We start from the raw sequence: 25,686 nt of genomic DNA, 5'->3' as shown, positions 1-25,686 counted from the left end.
TAGTGTAATTTTCAGGTAACTGGGTTGAATGCAAGCAATTTGCTTTTTTGGTTGCAGTTTCTTATTTCTGTTCTCTAGAAACTCCGTTCCAGACTATTTGTGAACAGGAAAAAATGTGTCATTTGGCAAGAGGAGGTTGTGTCCTAGCACACTGCAGAGTTGCTATGAGATTATCACAACTGTCAGTTCATACCAAACTCTAGCTTGTGCAGTATTCGAGCTGTTCAGACGCTTTGCTAGTCTGATTTGAATGGCACAGTCCAGACCGCCAGTCTATGGTTTGTTACATTTTAGCATCAGAAACAGGCTGATCCCCTGGAATCCAGACACAGACTAATCAAGTGCGTTTCCATAAACGCACATAGAACAAATGCAAACCAATTTAAAATGGAGAAATATCATCCATTGCTTCCTGCTTCTTATCCTTTTCCCCTCCCTACTCTTCCTCTTGCAACTTTTCCCAGCTTGTCTTTCTCATCGGATTCCTATTCCCCACTGCAAGCCTCTCACGTGTCTCCTACCCGACTTCTGCCCTAGAGGAAGTGGATTCACACAATGAACTCTGGCCTCAAGGAGCTCTCGCTGGACTGTGTTTTGTGTAGGAATCTGCCCTTTGCCACAGCAGCTGAACGTTTTCGACCAGAACACAGAATGGACTTTTAAGGCAATCAAATAACATGTAATTAAACTTTATAACAGCTTATTAAGACATGTGGCAGGCTTCCAATACCTACCAAATCTTCAAAACAAAACCTGAAGATTAGAGATCAGCGATTGTTTTAGCTACGGGCACGACGCCGGAGTTACCACCCCACATGATGCATGCGGTCAGGCAGAGAGATTCCTCTTAAGATTTATTGGCATGATTCTCAGCTTGTAATAATAAAAATAAAATAAAATAAAATTTAAAAAAGCTTCAGTTATTTCAGTGCTGTTTTAGATGCTTCCAAGCGAGAAGCTGCCATGTCTGTTTTGACTGCTCAGAACGGCATTTTTCAACAGAAGGAGGGAGAGTTTTGTTGCTATCCTCAATACTCTTTGGACAACTTCTGTACAAGACTGCCTTAAGAAAAAACAACAACAATCCAAAACTGGAGCCTGGGAAGATTATTAACAGCGAACCGAACACAGGATCTGAAGTACAACAGCAGCCTTACTTGCAGCCCAGCACCCATAATCAAAGCAGAAGGACCTGGGTCAATGTTAAGTGATAAAGTCATGTCTCTGGTGATCTCAGCAGTCACATTCAGGTAGAATATAATCAAGTATCTTATATTCTCCTTCATTTAACCTGGAGGAGTCATGTGCTTCTACTTAATGGTAGTCCTAACTTTTTATGTCATGCCGTTACATTCAAACTGTCTCAAACAGCTTTATCTGATATAAAATGAAGTAATTTAGTGCAACTTAACTTGAAATAATCTATGTTATCATATTAAAAATGTACAGAGACAAATTTGAAAACAAAATGCAGACTGGAAGTGCCCCATGCATACATAATAAGAGAACGAAGTAATTAGATTTACTAACAAACATTTTGACATGATCGCAAAACAAAGAAAATTACTGTTTTCACCTCAAACTAAAAATAAAAGGCAACTTTTCTTCACCCAGAAAGGTATGCTCATTTTGTGACAAAACATGTAAAAATTTGAATCTCATTAAAGCATCAGGGGGTTAAGCTTAAATTACCTGTACACGCTCCAATGACACCTGAGGAAAACATTGTTCTTTGGAGCATTTTTCTTTTTCTGAGGGCTGTCCAAGAAGTGAGCAGCCTGCGCAGCACCTACACAGATAACGAAGCATTTATTGGCTCCAACTAACACACCACTTTGCCGTGTGCGTTTGCTTGCGTTTCAGGGTGTTGCTTTAAGATTTTTGCTTTTGGCAAGAGCATTGGGCAGAATCAAGAATGTTTTTTTTTTGTTAAAGGAAAGACAGCCGTGTCCATGAGGGGCTAGGGCAGGAGGCCGGAGTCGGGGCCCTGCCCCGGGCAGCGGTGACCACGGCCAGGCCGCAGGCCCCAAACACGTGGCAGGACACCAGCCCTCCCGAGGCCCCGTTGCGAGGCACTCCAGGCACAGATTTCGATGCTGCTTTCATCTCCACAACGCCCATGTTTTGTATGTTAAATGTCTTTTTAAAAACTTTCCGAAGGACAGCTCCAAAAGGAGAGCCGTGGTAACCTCCGAGTTGCATCCTCCCGTGAGCCGTTCACACAGACAGCTACGGGCAGCAGCGGCTTCGCCCGAGGCACCGGGGCAGCCTCTCCCCGGGCCGCCAGCTCTCTCCTGTCGGGGCTCCCAAAGCATTTCGGCACGCCGCCCCGGCCCCGCTGCTCGCCAGCGGCCGCGTGCCCAGCATGGGCCCTGCTCCGCCGGCCAAGGCCGCTGCCGCCTGGGCACCATCACGGGCAGCCAGCAGGTTTCCATGGCAACGGCCACCTTCAGCTGGCCCCGGGCCCCCGGGATGGAGCCCTGCGGCTGGGGCGGGCGCCGGGGGGCTGCCATCGCCTGGGGGGACATCCCCAAGGTCCGGGCCGAGAGCCACGCGGCCCTGCCCGGCCGGGGGGCTCTGCCCCCTCGGCTGGCCCTGGCCTAGCCGGGGGCACGCATGGGGGCCGGGGCGGGCGGCTGCACCCGCCGGCCCGAGCGACGATAGCCCACGGCAGCGCGGGAGAAGAGTTTCGAAGGCAAAGGGCGGCCTTCCTCACCAGGTCGCGCCCCGGCCCCGCTAACGTCGCCAGCGATTGTTTCAGGCCATTTGTTTTGGCCATTTTCTGTGCTGTTGCGCGACGCTCTTCACCGCGGCATCTGTGCACCTGGAAATGGCATTTTGTACGGGAAGAGCAGCGTTAAAGTAAGATCGCAGCTGCTGGCGTTACGCAGCGAGGCTGGGGAAGAGGCTGGCCAGCAGGAGCCCCGGGAGGGCTAAACACCAGCATCAAAACCTGGAACAAAGGGAAGGAAAGGGGAAGGGCCGTGAGAAGGAAGGGTTTAACAAAGGGGGAGAGTGAGAAAACACGTCTATGCTGCATTTTTTTTTTTTTTTTTTAAAAGCGCTCGCTCCATTAGTAAACATTGACCACAATGCAGTACAGATAGTGGAGCAGAGAAAACAAGCGAGTCTTTAGGGATTTGCGGATAGGCCAGAAAGCTGAAGATAGACAAAACTGTATAAAGAGTTAGCCAGCTTGAGTTAAAAATGCTTGTTCTTAGAACTGACTGATAACGACATGGACTTGCGAGCCACACAGTTTTGCATAAACATACACTTAACCAAGGATTTCTTGCAATACTCATTTTTATTTTTCAGCCAGTGAGTTAGCAAATTCTGAAAAGTCAAAATTAGTACTGTAAAATTCACAGATAGGCTAACAGAAGCTGTTTGTTTATATAACTACCAACAACTTTTGTTGGGATGGCATCCAAAGCATCCCTGAGCGGTACACAGCCCTTGCTGTTAGCGGCGGCGCAAACGCAGAACTAACACCCAGTCCCCCTCTCCGCTCGTCTATACCAAGCGGCGCCGCGCAGGAAAGGACGAGACAAAGGTAGCTAACTGATTTTGACGCAAAAGTCATTCATTCTAAGATCATGGTGTTTTTGCAACCAGTTCATTGGCATTGATAAAACATGCCAAAGTGTTCACTCCGCCTTTCTAGTTGTGCAGCTGCTCATTCAGCTTCTACTGGAAAATTGAAAAATAACGCGTGCTCCAGCTGAATTTGCCAATCTAGACACTAGGGTACTCATTGCAGAATCAGTTTGTGAAATAAGTTGTCACAGCTCATAAGGAGGGTTAGTCACCAAAAATACATATTCGCCTTAGAATTTTTTTTTAATCAATTTGATATACAGAAGGACTATTTTCTCCTTTCCTGCTCCAATTTTTTGTCTACCTGAAAACAGGAGTCTTGTGTTCTCCAATAAACATTCCCTTGAGATTCCTGTAGGCTTCATTAGGCATATTCTTGAAGAGGAGGTGGATTAATATGAAAATGGGAAGCTCATTTCAGTAAGATCAACGAGCAAAAGCAAGGCAGAATGTAGTTATGTTTTTCCTAACTCAGTATTGATGCATATTCCAGTAACATAGTCACAATGAACTTGCTTCTTTCTCCTTTCATATTAAAAATTCTGTATCCATACAGCATTATGATTCGTTCTCACTCCATCTCATTTAGTAGTACTGTGAGATCACACGACCCTTGTAATACCGACAAAGAAAAGCTCTTTATTCAGATTGTTTTCCTTGTATTTCATAGTCTAACTTCTAAATTGCTCCAAACCCAATATCCCCGTCCAGTTAAACCACCTACTTACTCACAAGTAAGGCTCCAGCATCACAGATGGAGCATCAGCTGTGCCCAGGTCAGGCTGTGGGAACGAAACCTCCACATAAGAGCTTGGTGATGGAGAATTCAAGTTGTACAGGGTCCAGTCCTGCAGCTGTTTCTCCTGCATCTGTAAACCACATATCTACAGTCATAACTCTTTTTTTTTCTTTTAATACAAGAAACAAATCCCTAAGCATAATGCTATTCAAGAATTGGATGAGATCCTGACCATAGCAAAGTCATTAAGAGCAGTTAGCTTCAAAGACACTAGGATTTCACCTATCTCTACATTTATTTAAACATATTTGGTCATATCCTAATGAAATTTAACTTCAAAATAGGAAGACACATCCGGTTTCCTAGTCAAATGCAAACTTCTACAATTTTACTATATCCATTTAAGCCTCTTTCCATGCTTAATGTTGATCTGATCTGTATAGATTTTCTGTATTGCTAGGCTCTATTAAATAGTTGTTGTAGTTTATCCCTTATTCCCACTTCAGTGGGAAGGGAAATTATTCTTTTTCACACAATGTAATAAAACTTTCTACAGCAATTTACCAAAGGTAAAAATCACATTCGGATCCCTGCACAAAGAACAGAAAGTCTTATGAGACAATGATTTTAGTGAAAGGTATACCATTATTATAGCTAGAAATGTTTGCAGAACAGATGGGTTTTCAGATTGTTTTTGAGAAAGAAAGAGGAGACTTGGACTATATTAATTAGGATATTATTCCAAACAGGAGGGATACTATGAGAAAGGAAGTGATGGGAGAAGTAGAAAAAAAGCCAAAAGGAACATATGCCTTTCAGATTTAGTGAGCCTCGTCTCTCTCTAGAGTCCGTAAAGCAGGCTCACTGATATAGCCCCTTTATACTGGTAGAATGAGATCAAATGACTTTAACATAAAACAGAATTGGATTAAGCACGCATTTTAAATAATAGACAGCTTTGGGATCATTTTGGCAAATAAACTAAATTTCATTAAAGAAGAGAATACCTTTTACCAAGAGGCCAAAAAAACCCCACAAAACAGAGTGACGTGGGCAGTAAGTACGCAAACCACAGAAAAAAAAGCCGCCTTTGTAGGAGGCAAACAGATTGATTTTCTGCTTTTATGAAGCCTAACAAATGGTTTTCTACCACATGCCTTGCTCCCAAATCATTCTCAAACCAACCACTGTGTTGATCAGATTTACTTATTCCTTTTTTTTAAAAAAAAAAAAAAAAAGCAGATGTTTATCTTTTAAACACTGTATCAGACCTTATCAGACCTCTAAAACCATTATCCTTATCAGACCTCCAAAAGCACAGCAGCTGGTAGACACTGCGCTAGGGAAGCTTCCCTTCACCCCGTTCCTAACTGAAGCTGTTTCTAAAGATATTGTCAAGTGTAAGGTGATGATTAGAAATGACTGACTGACTCCATGCCATCCTACAATTTACTTGCTTCTGATTTATTACTTAGCCAACCTCATATATATAAGAGTAGACAGATCCAGTGCAGGATTGACAAAACATTATTTCTTTCCTATTTGCTGAGCTGGCTCTTTTGTAAAAACTATCCCACTAATATATAGCTGAAGCATGCTGACATAAGTTTCTGCTTGTCTCTTCATATGCTGTGTAGGTGCTTGCTATACTTAAAGCAGATTACTCTCCACAGAAAAAAATAATTCATTTGGACCCAGTAGAAATGCGCTAAGGTATTCCACACACTTTTCACAGAGATTAATGTAGACCTTGGTAATAAGATTGACCTCAGCTCTAGGGTTATGCTCTAGCAGACACCCTCCCTGTAGACTAAGAAAGCTGCAGCAGCAGAAGCACCTGCAACTTCCCTGTGCTGAAGTCAGCATAAGCCAAAAGGGGTACATGGCCCAGGTAAAACCAGTTGGTCCCTTGGGTACCCCCATCAGCTGTCTCTGCTTAGGTTCAGACAGCATCCCTAAGCTACCATCACAATCTTTTAGCTAGAAAACAACAAAGGAAAGGAGGCAGTCACAAATGCACTTGCCTGCCTCTAGGTGAACCTCAGACAAGTGGGAGAGAGGTCCAGGCAGACACTGAGCTGGGGAGGCCAAGGCCAACATGCTACCAGTGCTTTGTGCTAGCTAATAATACGTCAAGGGCACACATCTGGCAACAGCAAAAGGCAAAGTCATTCTCAGTCTCACTCTCTCACCTTGCAACTCCACCATATTCAGCTAAAGAGAAGCAGAGTCAGGGCAAGACAGGAGACAGGTCCCGCTGGCAGGGCCTCTCAAGCAGCAGGCAGAATTTGAACCTCCTCTGCCAAGCTGCTGCTAGCAGAAGTTAGTCACACAGCTGCCCTAGTCACACAGGCATTAACCTCTAGCACAGCTGATCCTGCTGCATGATTTGCCACCCTCTTCCCCTTCTCCCATCTGCAGGGGATAAACCAGCCCTTGAATGGTAATCGTATTTGAAATAGTCTTTATTTCTCTGGTATGAATTCAGGCACCCATAGCATTGTTTCATCACTTGGGTTTAACCCAAAACATGTCTCAAGCTGCCCGGTTAGGCAGTCTCAAAAGCTGCTAAGCCAGTCTTGGATCAAAAGTCATTTTCTCAGCGAGATATATTTTAAGCAAATGTGCTAAGTAGGATTAAACAGAACAAAATATAGCCAAATACAGCTAGTAAGTGTTCCATACCTTTTAAAGGAGTTTGATTCCTGTAAGCACCCAGGGATGCCAGATCATTGTGCTGTTCACTATAATCTGAGCTGAGAACAGAGAATGAAGTTCCTTTAGTTCATTACTCCCTATAACATGTGGCAGGCTTAGCTAGCATAAAGTTAAAGAATAGGGAAACTGCAAATTCCCCAGAAGGTAGAAGTTACTGGAAGGAAATAATCTGGAAATAGCAACAATGGATGCTCTTGCTTGGAGCATTTAAAACTGGACTAGTCAAAATACTGAAGCTAGTGTACAGCAGTCTATTGGCAGAGAATTGATCTAGAAGAGGAAGTGAGTCCTTCTGATTACCACGACTGAATATTTATTCTGTTTTTATTAAATCACATTTTTACTTCAGCTGAAGCACAATGTCAAGGATATCATTTTGTGATACTGGAAAACAAACTTCTACTCAATAAAGAACAGTAAAAGAAACAGAGGTGTTCAGGTCACATGTTGATTGTGCAAGTTTTCATGTGGTATCACCCGCAGAAGCATAAACTCCTTTGGGCCAGACTGTCCTTAGTTACACCTGTGCAAATCCTGCTGAAAGCAAATAGATTAGGACAAGTTTACTTAAAAGACAACTTGCTTGCAAAAAAAGGGGGTCAAGCAATTTAGAGGAGGGCATAATTTAGCCTGTGGTGTTCTTATCAACAGCGATAGGGTTAAAAGGGAAAGCATCCAGCTTGACTTTCAGATGTTAGTGAAGTTTACAGGGCTAACAGGGAGCAAGAAAAGATTTTTATATATCAGCAGAACATACTTGATAAAATTCCATCACAAAATAAATGAGAACCCCATACAGTCATTGTTAACATCTTCTTTTACAGATGTAGCACAAACAGACTTCATTTGAGCTTGACAGCTTCCTCTCAAGAGAACTGTTTCTAGAATGCAAAAATATTCTTGTATGTAGTCATCTCAAGTCCAGGATGACATACCATACTCATCCCTTTCTAGAAACCACTTTCACTCACATCATGGATTTTAAAAGCCTGAAAATTGTTCATGCTACAAAAGTAAAAATTACATTTCTCCATATAAAAAGTTAAAACAGTGAATTAAGTAATCTTAAAGATGATGTCACTAAGTTCAAAGGAAAGCAAAGAGGCATATAGGGTTTCTGTTCTTCACGGAGGAACTTCATGGAGCTTGTACACTACTTGCAAACTGTAGACATTCCACAAAGGATTGCAGCCAACTGTAGCCATGGCACATGCCTGAAGGAATACTAGAGAGAAACACTACATTTTGGTGAAGGCAAATGGATACAGGGTAGTCAGAAAACCATTGGATCCTATTGACTTGGTGCTGGAGATATGATGTTAAGAACAGTGTGCTACCTAATCCACCAGCACCTGTGGATGAACTGAGTAACATTAACATTTCCTTGAGTAGAAATTCAGTAAGACAAAGTAGTAAAAAGTTCACCTTTACATCAAGGTGCAGTAGCTATCCTGGTGTGCTTCCAGAAAGAAAAAAAATCCTAACTTTCTCCAGTTTTTTTTATTTTTTTCTTTTACCTTCACTTTTCATGCACCAGTTAGCTAACCGATGTAACCTAATCACTCATATCTGCCATTGGCAAACCAACTCCAATGATGAGCTCCAACAGAGAGGTAGCAATGAGCACCTGGAGATGGCAACCTCTGGGATATGGAAAGAGGGTATAAGCCACAGTCTCTCCCTACCGTTTTTGAACATTGCTTGGAGAGCAAGTTTTTCAATCCTGTCATGGCTTGTGGAGTAGCATTTACTCCACACTCTGGAAATGTGCCCAGAAACAGTGTGCATGTGAACTGCCTAAGGAGATGAACAGGTATTTGCTAATATACCTCTAAAGAAAGCCAGGCTTGCTGTCCTGTCTCATACACATGGAGCTGCTAGTACCTCTTACAGTAAGTATATTCAAAGCTTTCCATGATAAGACCTATTTTTAAATGCTTGCAACTTTGCCAGCTTTGACCACTCCTAGAACTTTCCTATGCCAGGTGCCTGCCTCAGGCTGAAAGCTTTTGGAAAGATTTTGGTATTAGCTTAAGAATGATGGTTATAAGAGAATCAAGTTTTACCACTTGAGAAAAAAACAGGGAGACTTTCATTTAAAATTAACACTTTCAGGCTACCCAGTACAAAATTGAAATTTGGAAGACTGAAGGTATCACTCAGTGTCAGGGGTGAAAAACTTCCCAAATTTGGCTAGATTACAACCCTCCAAATTTCAATTGCCATGTAAACAGTCGGGGCTTTTGGTACAGCCTGATAGCTTTGAATATACAGTTTCCAGCCCTGACTAAAGAAGCTTCTTCTGTAACTGCACAATTGCCTTGAGTAATTTAACACCATGCACGAGAAATGCTCCTCCTATGTTTTCCATAGCTTTAGCACTGAGGAAAGAGCTGTGTAATTCAGAAGAAAAGAGTTGAGAAGAATTGGGAAGGATGGCAAGTTAGAAAGACTTGATAATAAGCAGCAAAAAAATACATGATGGTGTAAAGACTGAAGAAAATAGAAGATAGAAGAATAGAATAGAATTAGAAAGGGAAGAAGTGAAAAACAAGGAAAAGAAGGAACTGAGGCTAAAACAGGATAAGTAGAAACACAGCAGAGCCATAACACGCTAGGGCAGAGAAGGCAGTGACAAGGTCCCATGTCAGTCCAAGCAATGGTCATCAGAACAGACAATGTCCTGGACAGACACACTGGCTAGTACCTGCATGCAAATTAGTGGATCCTCATTATTATGTGAGCATCTGTGGTGCATCCGTCCTTTCTCTTCTGCAGTTCTAAATGTTACATAATGTTACTTTGCACAGCTAAGCAATAACTGTATTGCATTGTAGTTCTCTGTGGTTCCTTTGGACATAGTTCAATCTGCATAGAAGAAACTATATTGGGAAGTAGAAATGTAGTACCCTTCCTGATTTCAGCTACCTGTGGAATTAGATAACATACATGATTATTCTATTTCAGAGACATCCAGATCTACCTAGCCTTAAGGAAAGGATGCCTCGGAAATTAGGTAGGTCATTTCTACTACAAATTCTAAAGATACATTTCTAAAGATATTCTATAAAGATAACTGCAGTGCAGCCACAAGCATCAATACTGTTAGCTACTGCTAAATGAAAATGTGCTTGTGCTCCAGTTAGGAGAGAGGTGCACTACAGGAACTACACCACCTGGCCTGGGCTGATTAAGAGAGCATGGAGATTACCATGCTTTAATTACAAGTCCATCTCCCATCATTTGCTGGGTAACTTTCCATAAGACTGTCCTTTCTTTGGTTCCTCATACGTAAGGGATACAGAAAAGGCAAAAGACATTTACATTTCCGTCGCTTGATTGTGGATGAAAATCAGATACGGATTTTAGTATCCAGATTTTGTAAGAGTAAAGTCTCACAGGTTTGCTCAGCCACAATACTCTCAGTCTCTGGGTAACTTTCATCACCTTGCTATCCCCCAACTGAGAAGCCTGCAAATGTTGCTGGTAGCTATATTGAACTCCGGCAACTTGCTCAGCTACCTCTGGCACTCTGCACTGTTTCCCTTGGTCTTAATGGAGACTTGGCTGTTTATTTTTCCGCATGCCTTGTAATTTTTTAGCCAGTTCTTAATCCAAGCCATTGACTATTCATCACAGAGCCTCCAGCATCCATCAGTCAACAGCTGTTCAGCTACTAAAAATGAAAGATCAAGATATCGGCAGGATTCTTTATACATTTAAGATTCTACTTCTGAAAAATAGGTTTACTTGGGGTTTTAGACCTATTTTTAATGAACTTAACTGGCTATTTGTTTATACTCACTAAAATAAAACATACAATACACGTTTGCCAATGTGGGTTTCAAGCTGGTTGATTTTTTACAGCTAACAGTCACTGCAAACTTACTTCCACATTTACTGAATGTGGTCTCCTCTCACCTTCCTTTTCAAAAGGAAAAGAAAAAGAACAACGAAAGAGAGAGAGGAAGAGAGAGAAAGAGAGGGAAAGAAATTACCATAAAATTCTTTACCTCAGAGGTCTAGCGTCTAGCATGTTGTAGTGAAGGTGATTTGCACTCACTTCTCCAGTAACTATGCTTTTTATCCACAGTTATTGCCAAAGAACACAAACAGGTAACATTAAAACAGATTTCAACCCTTTTAACTACTTTTTAGAGTAATTGCCAAGCTAGCATTTGTGGGTAGCTGTAGGTACTATGTTGTTCCCAGCTCTTGCCTCCCCCCCATTTTTTTTTCCTCCTTCTTCTCCAGATTATACATATAAAATTAACATATTTGAAGCAAAAATGGCAAAGGTCCTCCTTGTTTCACTGATCAGGCTTTTGCAGTAAGCGATTGTACTTTCAGAGATGTCCGAGTACAATAGGATAGGCGTATGTAATTTCATACTTTCAGCATATGCCTGGCATTGTATGCATGCATCCGTCTTTACATAGTTTATATGTTATATTGCATTAAGTATGCTACGTTTGCTAGATACACATAGGTATGCCTGGTTACTGAAAATCAGGTTTCTACTGTAAAACAGTTTTCCTTGAGAATAAAGTCGGTTCAGAAATTTTAAATACAAGCTGTGCTGACTAGTAAGTGTTCTTCATGTACAAAGCATTTTAATGCTATACAGTCTTTAATATTGCCTAAGTCATTAATTTGACTGTAGTAAATTTGAAACACTGTCTGAAAGCAAAGACCTTTTATTTGCATAGGTCAACAATGGAAGATAGAGACAATTAAACTGCATCTCGTAAATTACAGGTTGAAGACAACGTTCAAAAGTCCTAGAACGTGCCTAAAAAGACTACCAAGAAACAGAGCTGTATTTATCTTGACCAGTCAATAACTTTTGTTCTTCATCCCACAGTCTTAAGCATTAAATCGCTTTTACATTGACTCACTATTTAACTTTAGACTTTATACCCAGGTGCCTTTTGGAAATATCTGATAACATAAAAACACAGCTTCCACAAATAGAAGCATTGTATTACACACTTGGGCTTCACAGATTCCAAATCAGCCAATGAAGTACTTAAAGAAACCTGCAAATACCACCCCAGATGTACAAGAAAATCATCTTTTTGCTTGCTTGTTAAAGTTAATATAGGTTTTTCAGGGACGTCTTCTGAAGTAAGTTAGAATTTGGATTTAAATAACTTCTTAGTTACTTTATGTTTTCATTAAGATCAGACCCACAGAGTCAAAATTACTGTGAAGGAGCAAAACAATAATTTATTCTGACTCACGTATCAGCTACCCAAGTCTTCTATTATTCTAAGGCATTAACATCTTTATTGTTAATATGTTTTTACAGTCTTTTTCCAAGACTTTCAATATTTTGTTTACCCTTTTCTTAAAACATAATTCACCTAGCATAACTGTTTAACACAATAGAACGTGCCTTAATGACTAAATAACCTTTTAAAATCAGATGGGCACTCACCTAGGAGCCAAATTGAGTGCAGAGCCAGATTTCAATGCACAGACCTGCAATCCTTTTGATCATGCAGGAAATCACTGCATGATTTTGAAAACCCCAATAGACGCTTTGCCTGACCTTTAGGCATCTAAATAACTTAAAGGCACATTTTACATGTATGTTTGATATTAGATTTTAACACTCTTAGTTCCTCACTCTTACCTCTCAGTATTTTACCTGCTATATGAGATGACAGAAAAAACTACACAGCCTTCATGCAGAATGCTCTGGACTATAGGGAGAGGCACATTGCAAAACCTCACAGAGAGCCAGCTGCAATCAATGTGAGGCATTTCATTGACTTCAACAGATTTGGGATCCAGCCATAACTGACAAAAACACTCCGTTGATTACTTTTAGTAATGGCACTATTCATCTATTTAATTATTCCTCACAATTGAAAGCCTTTGAAAGGATTTATTTTTCTCCACAATGCACAGATAAATTATACTGATAAAGCATAATGTGGCACCATTATTCCCTAAGAAACTGGTCATGGCTATTGTTTTGTTTTCTGGATGTTTAATGCGACTAATTCTCCTTCTTCCCCTGAACAGAAAAGCCTATATCTATGATGATCCTTTCCAAAGGAGATCAAAGGAGCGTTTAATTTCATGGCTTATCAATAAGAAAATCTTCCATTTTCCTAATTAATGTTTATATTTATAGGTTGGAACCTGAGATAAACTCCCACAGAAGAATAAAAAGATATTAACCCTCCTGTGAAGCCTTCTTGCCTACTTGCAGTTAGAAGAAAAGCAGACACTGCCTGATTGCTTCTTCCTTGCCTAGATGGCAGGCAGGAAACAAAGAAAGTTTTCGTGCTCCTTCCTCTGCACTAGTGCGCCAGTTAACATAACAAGCAATGCCCGGAAGAAGGAGGTATAGTTGAATTCCTCCACTGAACAGAGAGGGAACAAGAACTGAAGTGTGGCTTCCTGGCTCGGGACAGCCAGACAGTTGCTACTCTAGCCAGTCCCTGTGCTATATTACAAATTAGATCACTGCTATTCTTCAGTTTGTTCTTCTGAAAAATGTGGAGAAAAATATTTACATTACTCGGTGTTTAGGGATTTGATGATAAAAGCACAGAAAGCATTGATGCTATAAGCTTCTGAGCCGTTCTATCAGAAAATTTGCCATGAACTCCAGAAGCTGATAGGGATCCTTACCTTACAGGATCACAACTTCAAAGAGCTCAGCCATCTCCTTTCCAAGTGTGCCATGAATATACGCCTACAAAAGATAATCATTCATGTTTGACTAAGGCATCAGTACAGTATACGATACAAGAGAGGAATATATATAAAGATGTCCTGAAACTGAGTTCATTAACAAATTTAGAGCGTAATTAATTACTAGCCAAGGTTTCATACTAAATGTGACTGGCAGTACTGTTTTGATTAAACGAGTGTCCATTCTAGAAGTGAGGGAGCTGTGAGACAACGAATGAGCAGAATCCCAGAGAGAATGGCACACATTCATCTTGTCTATACTTGCAGAATCATCAGCCTTGACTAAGAAAAGACATATGACTACAGTTTTCTAATACAAGCCTGCTTTATATGAGGAGGAGATTCATTAAGTTGATAAGGATTCTGAAGAAGTCATTGGCTAACTGGGAAAAGTCAGAAAGGAGAGGTAGAACTATTGTGTGCTTTTTCTTAAGCATAAAATGCAAGCATTGGCATGGGATGAGCCTTGATTAGCAACACTGCAAAACAAGTAAACACATGCTCAATTGTAAGCATGCGATTAATCCCAAGCCTCTTCAGCCAAACATTTAAGTTTGTACTTTGTCTCTGGTATAACTCATGGTTCATTACTTAGACAAGCAATGATAGCCTCAAATGCCTGTTCCAAGGACAGAAATCTCTGAAAATGTCATTTTGACTTCACATCCATTTCCTTCCTAGAGAAAGTGTCTGACGTGAAAGTAATTTCTTCTCCCTATGAAAGGCAATAAAGACACGTTCAGATCTCCTAGTCCACAGGCCTGTGCCATTCCACCACAAGTAAGAAATATTTTTATCAACTTTTCCAGTGAAGTGAGGAGCACGAATTCCAAGTTCTCCAAATCACTGAGATCATGTTAGCAGAGAGTGGTGACGGGGTGGGGAAGATATTTGCAGCTCACCGCAGGGGTTTTTACTAGGAGAGGAAGACTTGGCCGCAGTAGGATTCTATGCCTAATATGTAAAAAATGTGAGTTTTCTTCCCTCTGGGATTTAATCTTTTTTATTTTAGGCTAAAATCTCAAAAAGGTGACTTAGGTTCCAAAAACATATGTACTTTTTGTAATTTAGTGTAATTTAAAAACCAGATCACTGAAGTATGTGTTTCAATGCCACTGAACAGATCTGTTTTCCTAAAAATAAGCTGGGCACACAAGCAGGCAGTGGCACGAAGAAGCAACTTTTAGCAAATGCGCTTATTCATATGGCAGCCCCATATTGTATCCTCTGTTAGTTCAGCATTTTGCTTGTTATATTCAAGACTGGTCTAGTAAAAAATTAAAGCCAAAAAAATCCCAAAATATTTGCCATGTAAACTAGTAAAATTGCACGTTAAGTGCCTTAGTTTTCTTTCACATATATTATTTTGTCCAAGTTCTAAATAATTCCATAAAAAGCAAAAAACAAAAACAAAAAAGCAAAACACTCCCCCCAAAAAAACAGCTGAGTTCCTTTATAGAACCAGATGGCTGAAACAATAGGGATTGCCATAACAAAAGAAAGACACACAAAGACAGACACATACAGGGCAACCCAGGAATAGGAACTCTATTGACAGAAGAGCTTTGCTCATTATTCTTTTTCATGAAAGACTTCTCTTTCGTGAAAGAGAAGGCACAAGAAAGGAAAGAAGGAACAACTATAGAAATAAAGGTACTGCAGCGCAGAGGAAAAACTGATAAGTGAAATTATGATCTAAGACCAGAGGAAGAGGGAGGGTACTAATAATCCAGGTTTTGGATAAAGGTATATACAAACACCAAAAAAGTTATGCTGATAGTCATTTTCACAAAATGCTTTTCTAAACGTCTTATTCTAACCTAATGTAGCAATGTACCAATACTGGTCTATCTTGTCAAGGCTCAGATAGGAGGAAACACAGAGAAAAGGAAAAAAATGAAGAGACAATGTAGAAAGAGTAAACATAAGTAAGAGAAATGCAACTTGACAGGCAAGTTTCAGGCTTTATTTTTTCTCCTAAATATAACTGCAATTTTCTGGAGTCTAGTAGTGTTCAGATTTTGACCCACTGGTGTTTATCGTACAGGCATCAGTGTCATTCAGCCTTCGCTGATTTTATTAGTCATTGTAACAACTCCTTGTAGGCTATTGCTATCAAACCTGGCAACCTCTCACTTCTAGTAAATTTTGATGAACATAGGAAATTTAGCAGTTAGGAGAACCCAAAGGCAGCATATCTCAGCTTCCTCTACCCTGCAGAGATACACCATGAGCTCTAACAACTACCCGTGTCTTGTTCTCTAAGATCTTACTTTAGGAAGACTTATTTTATTTGCCAAGACGACTTCTTCCTCAAAACAGAGTACAGATGCAACTAGGCCCTTACCTTTTCTGCGTGGGAGCCCACTCAGTTGCGTATTGGAGAACATTCTCAGTCCTCTGCCTTCAGAGGGAAGAGAAACGGCAGCCCTGCTAGCACAGCCTGCGTGCCTGGCTAAGTTACATCAGGGAAGGGCAAAGGGAATAGGACTGATTATTTCAAGGTAGTAAGTTTTACAGGGTAAGTACACTAGCAGCGAAAGAAAAATGCAACGTCTCTAGAAGTTACTGCCTGCCATCAGCATCAGTATTTCACACTAGCCTGACAGACAGCCCAAACTGTTTTCCTCCTTATTTAAAAAAAACACATGGATGCACAAAGTAACCATTTCCTCAGCCAGTCCCCAGTCCATTACAGCTATAAAAATTTCAAAGTTAAACCAAGATCTTAAACATTGATCACAACTCCATATTTGGGATTCAGGCATCTTAAAACATCCTTTCAGGATCTTCCGAGAGCTTGCAGAGTTTTTCAGAGAGCTGATGAAATCAAAGCATTAGCTACTGCTTTACCCACTTTAATGCGGTAGATACTTTTCAAGAGTAATTACACCATACGCTGCCTTTTACAGCGAAGCTCCCTTCAGAAGTTCCAGCCCTAGCCTCTCTTTCTGCAACACCCTGCACTTTGCCACAGGCATAAGTTGCACTGATTCAACCGTTTAGGACCACGTCATTTATTAAATCACTGACATAACCTGGATTCTTATTACCTTCCCTCCTCCTTGTGCTCAAAAAGCACAGAATATTTTTAACCCCCAAAATATCAGCGACTTCTTCACAAACACCTTTTCCATCCTTCCCTGAGCAGCTTTTATCCTCATCGCTATTTTGCCGTTTCTGCTTCACGATTCTGCCGTTTCCCATACTACTTGGGGGGCAAGTTATATTTCCATAAAATTACAGTATAGCTACTTCAGCTTCTACACAAAAACAATTCGCAAGTGATCATTCAGCTATGGAAGGCTTGCTAGCGTCATTTGTCTTTCATAAATCAACAGTAGTGATGATCTTACAAAGCACTGCATGTCTTAACAAAGCCACATTGTTAAGGCAGATGGACCCTTACACGTAACAGATCTGGGGGGAAATTTAGCATAATTTAAGTGCTACCTTCTGTGTTGTCCAAAAACTATTTGCAGCAGTTTACAGGTATGATTCAATTTCAGAAGAATAAATGTCTTGTGTGGTTAGACAAATGACAAGCACAAGAAATGGACACTGCTAAGAATCAAGGCGCACCTACAAAGTACAGTGAATAGGCTTTCAGACAACGTTTGTTATCAATTAAATGTACTAAGTGTATCCATTGTTTAGAGGCATTGACATACAAAGTGCTGAAAGTCTTCTCTAGTAATCATTCCAATTAATGAGGAGTGTGTAAGTGGATTTTAATGTATCACAGTCCACATATTTTGCTAGGCTTTTCTCACTTTAGTCAATGCTGAGCCTGAGGCTCCACAATTACTAACATTAGATCCATGTGTGATTGTATCACCCAGAAGTACAAATTGGATCTGAACCCAGCATCATACAGTTGCATTTGTCAAATTAGTCAAAGCACAAATTATGAAATTCATGCTGGCTTTACACTGTTATGGAACTTTATTCTGGCTACAAAGGACAGATAATACCTGGTCAGCATAAACTGGCTGGTACAAAGTTAACCTGCCAATAATTTAAAAACATATCAGAACCTGCAAAAGGTTTTACACAGGTTCAGCATTTTTGCTATGTGCCCATAGCATTTTTCCAGTACTGAGCGTCCTAAATTGGAATTTATTGTATCAGTAAAAAACAGCCCAACAGCGCAAGCTGCGGTGCATTTGGACAGAAGTGCAGTCTCCTGAATAATCCCAGCCAAGCCTTTCATCTTTATTTCTCCTACCATAGCTTTAATCTTTGTAAACTCTTCAGTGCAAAGAGCTGTGTTTACATATTCTTTAGCCTAGTACAATAAGGCCTCAAAATCAGTTAGCAAATCTAGGAATTATCATAACACAAAAATATAATACGGCAGTGCAGGGAGTTTAAATGGAGTTTAACCTAGCACCTGTAAAGTTTTAATAGTAAAAGAATTATTAAAAACACAAATATTCCCAATTTATCAAATGCTTCAGTCCATGCTAGGTACCTTATGAAATTACAATGGAGCACCAAGTCTGAGTAACAGCAGAGGGACATCTTTCCTGGGTGCAGCTTGGTCAGGTTTTGTCAACAGACACACATTCACATCTCGCTGCATACCTGGGGGTCATGTCTGCCTCCATTACTTTTCATCTATTCACATCCCCAGGAATCATGAGCTACGTGGTCAATCTGCCTTGCTTCTACATTTCACACAAAGCTCTAAATCCATCAAGATTCACTGAAGTTACTCAGATCTCACACCTCATCTTCCTCTTAAGATGTAACCAGGCTGATTCCCCTCCGCAACATTGCCAAGATGAGCAAGCAGCTTCAAATTAAGTAAGAGCAGCTTATCTAAACTTCATTATATGTGGTACCCTGGAAGGCTAAACTGCAGAGTTTACAATAATAGCTCAGTACAATAATTACAACGGTCCCAGCTTTGTTGTTCCGAATTTCATCCATTACCTTCAGCTTAGGTTTCACATACACAAATACCATTATGAAATTATTTACCATTTCAGTTTTGCTTTGCGCATAGTATTGGTTAGCACTCTAAGCTCCAGACCCTACCTGTGCTGCATCACAGCTTTGTGACAGCTTTCTCCCAAGCTAAGTCCTTGGCAATGCAACAGAAGATGGAAAACACTCTAATCAATATTTTACCATACTAGATTTACTCTCGCAGAGCTCTGTAATTCTGTCTGCCTTTCAGCAATGACATGCTTTCCGGAGCTCAAAAGTCAAGCTAAATTGATTAAATTATTACAAAAATTGTGTAACTTAAGAATCCTGCATTATAAAACATTTAAATAAAACATACACTGGTCAGAGTAAAGTACCACAGTTCCTAGAACATACTCTTTTCAGGTAAGTTTTTCTCCCATTTCAATTAAAATATGAACTTCTATAACTTTGAAAAACAGCTATGTCAGATACAAAATATATATGTAACATTTTAAACAATGCAGCAACTTCTTTGTTTCTAGAAATGTTACTAGTCTTACATTTCAGTATGATCTGTCCTCTTAATATGACGGTGAAAACATTGCAGCCTCTTGCTTAAAAATTTCAGCCTCTTGCTCTTACAGAAAAAAATCCAGGGATATGTTGGGAAGTGATACATTGAGAAATAATCATTTATACCTCTAAAATGCCTTATATCCAGGAAAATTGGGAAGAGTTTTGTAAACTGTCCTGCAGTTAGTTTACCTGTTACTGTAAAGCAGTGCTTCAGATGCTAAATACAGGAGTCATTTAACAATAGATAACAACCTTCCACAGAAAGTAAAGTGTAATTTATCCAGCTGAAGTTGGACATTCAGGAATTTAATGTCAATGTAGTACCCTAGATCCACACTGGGCCACTAGCTGATCTTAGAGTGGAAAATGTCTCAGACCTAACGTCTAAGAAGTGTTCACCTTAAGGATAGGCAATTGTGATTTTTTTTTTTTTTTCCCCCTCTACTGATATTAGCAAGATGGGTTCATGCTGCTGATTGCAATGCTGGCTATAGCAATGCTGATGGATCTACTGAAAAAAAACTCAAAATCATAAATGTCATTTATTATTCTAAAAACGATCCACATGGACGAGAGTCTTAGCTGTTACTACCACAGGCTGGGCTTAAACTCAGCAAAGGACGGGCAGATAATTTCACGACATCGGTGATACTGCTACACCTTCTAGCGTACGCTATTTCTTTACTGCTGATCCCATATGCTTAGTCTGTCACGCATGTTTCTAGTATGTCCAGTGACATCTCTTTTACATGCTAAATTTTGCCTGTGTTATTCTCTGCAATTAATGTTTGGTGAGCTGGCTACAAGCCTCAAGGCAGGGCATGCATTCCTCTTAAGAATGAAATAGGACAAGACAGAAACTCAGAGGGAATTTATGTAGAGACTAAAAAAGAGCAAGTGACCATGAACACATTCAATGAGTGTTTCATAGCATGTATGGGCTACCTGTAGGCTTCTGAGGTGTAATTTTTTGCCCAAGTTGCCTATCAGATCTGCTTTCTGCCTAGCAGAGAGACCCTCTAGCCTCGAGATGCAATTTGGCAGCTGAAATCTGCTAATGCCCTAAAGCCAACCCTGCTCTGAATAAATAAGAGAAGCTTATGCTTCTCTTATTGCTATGCTTCACCTCATTGACTTGTAATAGCCAGTTTTCTGAACCTTAAGAAATGCTGCAAGGCATTTCGGGTTGATGTTTTAAGAGTGCTGAAGGGCAACCATGCAACAGATGCAGTGCTATTATTATTAATCATTGGTCCTGCATAGTTATTGAATTATGTATTTTGTGATTATTAGTTGTTTGCTTTCTATACTGATTACAGTTTTTATCCACCAGTTTTCTGTGCCTTAAATTAGCTAATGGAAGCGTCTGGAGAACAAACAGCTCTGGTCCTTTTACAAATGTGAAGCAAAAATGCAAAAAAATACAAAATAAATCTGCACCGGCATTAACCTACGTTCCAAAAAGGTGAGCTACTTTGATTTGCAGCTTTAATTTTGCTTTTCTTGACCCAGGGTAAAATCCTATCCTCAGTGGAAGAAGCCACACTGCAGAAAAGGCAGTGGGCCAACCACAAGTTTCAAGATCCTCCCTGCCATCACAGGACAGGCAGACAGCCACTCTAGGCACAGAGGTGCACACTGCTACTTGAGGAACGAGTAGCATCTCCTCAGTCACAGATAACGTTAAACCCACTGGCTAGTATCCAGTCATAACTTCTCGCCAAACATCAGTGCCAGGAGTACAGGGCCTGGGTCCAGGATCTCCGATGCCCATTCTACCACGGTGCCACCCACCTCCTCCTGTCCTTTCGCCCAGCGGCGGGAAGCAACTGGGACCACAACTGCAAAGTGGTTCAGAATTCCAGGAGCTGGAAAGCATATTTTCTCTCTGGAGTTTTCAGCTCAGGAAGAGAGCAGGGATACAGAGCTGACGGCGCAGCAGTCTTGCTTTAGATGGGCAGAAACTGCAATGAAACGGCAGGCTCAGTCACTGCTCAAGTCAGGTTGGCATTTTGCAAATGCAGAGAAAGAGCACAAGGTACCCTCCAGTTATCTCCCCCAGCAGCATACATGCAAAGCAAAGGGGATTTTTCCTTCCGTATTTCCTAAAACTGTATTTTAAACCTTTTCCTAAAATGTAAGCCTGAATTTAATAGAAATATTTGGACATGAATTAAAATCCTTTTCTTTAAAGCCTCATCTCCATCCTGTTCATCAATGAATAGTGTGGCTAGAATTCTCTACTTCTATCAATCTAATTCTGGACTAACTGCAAATGAAGGCAGATTCATTATTCCAGATTCATATTGGTATAAATGAAAGCAAATGTTCTCTCCAGAAATAAAATATAAAACTGTATAACTTCAACCTGATACCATTTTAAAAGAGTAAGAAAAGAAGATAAAGCATACCACTAGAAAACCTAAAATCACACCTCCCATAACGTTGGGAAACCTTGCCATTTTTCGCTCCCTCATCTTATTGTCATAAACTTTCTCTTGCAGTCTTTTAAAAACACTATTGTGCACATTGCTTGTACTGTATACATTCTCATGAAAAAGCAGCTTACATATTTAAAATCATCTAGTATGTTTTGATTGTAAAACTAAAATCTGTCAGTAAACTTTCTTGTGGGGTAACAGCGAGCAGCTTCATAGCCTTGAAAAGTCCTAATATCCTGAGTCTTTAAAAAAGAGTGAAAAAGCTATTATTTTAGGTTACTTGGAAAGGTTTCTGAAAGTTAGGAAAAAAGTTCCCTTTTGCCTGAGGCCTCTGCGGTTGGAGTCTTAATCATCAGTGTCAAGAGCACTCTGGATATGAAGGATTTGAAAAATAGAACTAAAACATTTTTAAAAGTCTCTAATATACCCTTTTAAAAGCAGTTGGTACTCACATGATGTGCATACGTTTGATATGACCTACATAATTAAATCATGGCTTCACTATTTCCTACTTGAACTCATGAAACCCTTGGACTCATTACATTATCACCCTGTTGTATACACAGAATTGAACATAAAATCAATACATATTCCAATTAACCACCTTGTGAACAACAGATGGGTCGTTCCCATCATTCTTTCCTGCCTCCTCCCCCTGCTTGATAAATGCATACATGGGTCAATTAAAAAAAAAAAAAAAGATTTCTGGATGTCTAATTGTTTATAACCTGATTCATGTTTGCAAAAAGTATGTGATTTTGGTTCTCTAAGATGAGAAACCTGATTTTAGAAACAACTGAGCATCCAAACACTGAGAACATCTAAACAAAACACCCTCAAAACATCTACAACTGGATATCCAAGGTACTATCACCTGAAAATATAGCTCCATCTGTATATAAAAAGGACACATCCAAAGAGCTGAAGCTTAAATAATGTATGCATACAATGAGCTCTTTGGGGAAAGAACAATCTTTTGGTTCCTTTTGGTTTATACAGCATCTATTTTGTCATATTAGTTTTTCAGTCTGGCCTTTACCAATGTACTGTAGATATCTCTTGGGAATTTAGAACGATAAAAGTGTGCGTTCCCCACACACACTTCCCTTAAACAATTAAACTGCAATCTGCAACGCAGCAATAATTTATAGTGTAGCCTTAGGCAAAAAGCTTGCTGCAGATTCTGTTAAAAATGCTATTAATAAATCTAATATCAAGGTCTTTCTTAAAGCCTTTCAAGAGCACCTATAGTCATTTCCCCTCTTCTTGCATATGGTTAAACTTTAAAGTTGATTACATTAACAGATGCACATAAGATCTGATTTTACTGAATGAGGTGTAACATTTGCTGCCAATTGATTTTAACGGCCTGGCAAGCAAAAGCTCCAAAGATAAATGCATTTCCAACAGAAATATTGATGTATAGCCTCATTTAAATGTTTGCAAAGACTATATGTCAATGAAATATAAGCATACAGTGTTTTTGTGCTCTTAAGAGTGTTGAAATTCTAACCTACATGTATTTTCTTACATACTGATAAAGTAAATTAAAAACTTAAAATAACCTGTTACTTCAATTGCTCGCAAGTTTTCGGCAGTTAGCAGTAAATTTATTTTTATATAAATAAATGTTATCTCATTAGCAACAATCTCCATTAGGATCTAGCAGACCATGAAATAGATTTTGCAAGATCAAGTAATGTGCTAAGGCCCAAAAAAGCACTATTTTATCTCTCAGCTTCAGAAATTATGAGGGAAATGAAGCAGTATATTACAGTTTGAAGCACCCACTAAATAAGCCTTTTTAGTCAGAGGCATCGGGAAAGAGAAGTGCAGATCACTTACAGCTGAAAAGTACAGCTAGGTTATTTGACACCTGCTTCTTAACTTAATTTCCTGCTGTTTTTACCTTCTTACAGAATGTGCTTTGAACAGACAGGAGGTTGTAACACTTCTAATATGAGACAGGGAAGAGCTCATTTTAGACAACTATATTTTAATATACTACTATAACAGTAACTTTTGTATTCAGAGCAAAAAATATTTACAGATCCATGGTAAGAAAAGTTTAGAGCAAAGCAAGAAAAGAATAAAATATTAAATCTGAATGCTAACTAAAATACCAAAAAAAAAATCACTGTATATTCATTCTTTTAGTGTAGAAATAATATCCACAGTACAGAAAACAGAGGTTTGTGTGTCTTCAAGGCTGAGAGGGTACATCTTAACATACTAGATGCCATAAGAGGTCTAAAACTCAAAACAAGATGTAAACTACCAACTAAACGTACTACTAAGCAATCATATCTTCAATCTGCATTTTAAAAGTCTGGGGGAAAGTAGTGATTTTTTCTGTAAAAGAGTGAGAGCTGTTACCTAGCTTCAGAACTGCTGAAGACTGAAAGATTTGTGGAAGGTGGGGGAAGGCAGGGGGAAGGAGGCTTTGACTGGGGGTAGTTTAAAGGCACGTCAAGACACGTTTCAATCCTTCGGGCAATTTCAGCCAAGCCTGAAAAGGAGCTGTAGCTTCAAGCTGAGTTATATTTCCTAAGGTTTCTTGTAAACCGGTGTTGGCAGAGAAGAGACCCAAGTCCCTCCGAAGAGGGAAAAGCAGCAGAATTTAGCCATTAAAGGTTTCGTCAGCAATCATTTGGCCAGTCAGCACACTTCTCTCCTAGTGAAAGCACTGCTGTCCTCAGCCTGTAACGTGCCGGGAGACAGGGGACACTGGCTTCTTCTGGGGCACAAATCACAGAGCAACCAAGCTTCGTTCACTGATTTGCTCATCGAACAACTTGTTTCTCACAGCCAAAGAAAACAAAAAATATTTTCCAATCTGAGAATACCATGTTAACAGAAAAGATGACGTGCTATTCTCTCTCTTAGGAGTCAAATTAGAACGTGTTCAGAATTCGGCATTAGGACTTTTTCAGCCAAACTTTTTCTCAGCTATTTGCAGTTATCAGAATCAATTGTTAAAGTACCATTTAATTTAATATGACCTTACCTGAGTAACAGCTGAAAGTAGTTTTGTGACTCTGCAGTCAAACGATTATAATAAAATAATATGGTAATACAATAGGTTCTCTACGTCAAATCAAATACAAGTTCCTATATACTTTAAAAATACCATAATACACTAAACAGTTTTCTTAATTTATACTGCATGTTCATTTTTCAAATTATTTCAGATTGATTTTCAAAATATTAATGATGAACAAAATGCTTGCTGATAGCTACAGCAGTTACTTTGTGAGATGATCTTTAGATATACAGCATTATTATAAAACCAGAAGAAAAAGAGAAAAATGTATTTGTTTGCCAAGTCAGTGATGTTCATCATAATAGCAATTATATTGGTTTAAATTTTAAGTACTATGTACTTTATAGTCTTAAAAAATGGCTTACAACCAATTTTCTACGTTTTCTTCCCAAAATGACCATCATCTTAGCTTTTAACACATATTCTGTAACAAAATATACATACGGCTTTATATAAAATCCCTTCTTCTCTTCTATATTACATTATTTCTTCCTGGTTACACTCTTGGAATCAGAGGAGGAGCTTTTAAGCTGAGAGATGTTGAGAGCTTAACACTAAGACTGTAATTCCTTAGGGTGATGATAGGTTTTTCAGCTTTAAATGATACACAACAGAGGGCAGAAAAATCATGGGATGTTTATGCCCAGTTATACCCTGAAATAACACAGCAAACTTGGCAGCAAAACACACACCAATGCAGCCCATGATTTTCATTCATTGTTCACTTGCCTTTTTGGCCTTCTTTTTTTTTGTTGTTGTTACACAACTGGTATGCATATATCTAGACAATATTTGTATACACTAGATCATATTTGCCACCACTGTTTACTGAAATAGTTCAGACAATTCAAAATAAATACACTATAACTTTAAAAAATGTTTTTAATTTTACTTCTCTGATATTTTTGTAGGATAAGCAACACTTGCCTTTTCCATCCATT

At 39.6% G+C, this 25,686-nt stretch overlaps 1 long non-coding RNA gene across 1 annotated transcript in view; it reads right to left on the bottom strand.

The window, feature by feature from the left end:
• Window positions 1–25,686, bottom strand: part of LOC138068154 (uncharacterized) — a 226,772-nt gene that overhangs the window by 184,042 nt on the left and 17,044 nt on the right. Inside the window, exons 2-4 of the long non-coding RNA XR_011142809.1 lie at window positions 13,706–13,769; window positions 7,025–7,095; window positions 4,329–4,469 (exon numbers count right to left, since the gene is read on the bottom strand). This is a non-coding gene — a long non-coding RNA (uncharacterized lncRNA). The remainder of the gene's footprint in view (window positions 1–4,328; window positions 4,470–7,024; window positions 7,096–13,705; window positions 13,770–25,686) is intronic.

Source organism: Struthio camelus, chromosome 9 (genome assembly GCF_040807025.1).
Source record: "Struthio camelus isolate bStrCam1 chromosome 9, bStrCam1.hap1, whole genome shotgun sequence".
Lineage (NCBI taxonomy): Eukaryota > Metazoa > Chordata > Aves > Struthioniformes > Struthionidae > Struthio > Struthio camelus.
Note: the sequence above shows the minus strand (reverse complement) of the source record. Positions and strands in the feature narration are given on the sequence as shown.